The 628-nt window shown below is 40.3% G+C and overlaps 1 protein-coding gene across 1 annotated transcript in view; it reads left to right on the top strand.

Annotated features, from left to right (window-relative positions):
• The window catches only part of LOC119594175 (nitric oxide synthase-interacting protein homolog), a gene marked incomplete in the record, with an annotated part of 15,282 nt that overhangs the window by 5,432 nt on the left and 9,222 nt on the right, over positions 1-628 (top strand). The window contains 1 exon segment of the mRNA XM_037943245.1: positions 11-50.

Here is a 628-nt window from a genome sequence, read left to right as displayed (position 1 = left end):
GAAGAAGAAGGGCGAAGCAAAACACCTCTTCGCTTCATATTTTGTATTTTGTAAGTATCTGGCTTAGCTTTTACACTAGCACAATGTCCAAACAGCCTTTATATACGACAGAGACAGACCTAGTAACTTAAATGAAGAAATAAGAGTAAAATACTGTTTAGTTTATATACCTGTTGTTTTGGAAATTGGACCTGATGGTTGGCTTAGGCTAATTTTCTGGAACAATTCCGCATCTGAAAACTGAATTAGATATCTCTGGAGCCCTTTTGTACATTCATAGTGGGATTAGTGACTGCAAAGCAACAGTAGCTATGATACAAGACCCGATATGTGGGGAGGGCATGAGGGGTCAGAGTCGAATGGCAGAGATAGATTATTTTTTGTGCCATTGTTGTACTCCCTAAAACACGCCTCTTGGGGGGCTGCTGCTGCCTAATTCTTTGCCTGGAATGCAAAATTTCTACTTCTGTACCTGGACTGATCTGAGTACATGATGCCAGCTGAGGAGGAGGTGATCTTCCGTGATGCTCAAGTTATCGTGCAAGTTCTGAGAGCAAGTGGACTTTCATATAGTGGTTATTTGTTATTGTAATTTTTTTGTTTTACGCTGCCATTCAATCTTGCAATA

The sequence above is a fragment of the Penaeus monodon genome, chromosome 33 (assembly GCF_015228065.2).
Source record: "Penaeus monodon isolate SGIC_2016 chromosome 33, NSTDA_Pmon_1, whole genome shotgun sequence".
In the NCBI taxonomy this organism is placed as follows: domain Eukaryota; kingdom Metazoa; phylum Arthropoda; class Malacostraca; order Decapoda; family Penaeidae; genus Penaeus; species Penaeus monodon.
The sequence above is the reverse complement of the archived record's forward strand: the minus strand, read 5'-3'. Positions and strand labels throughout refer to the sequence as shown.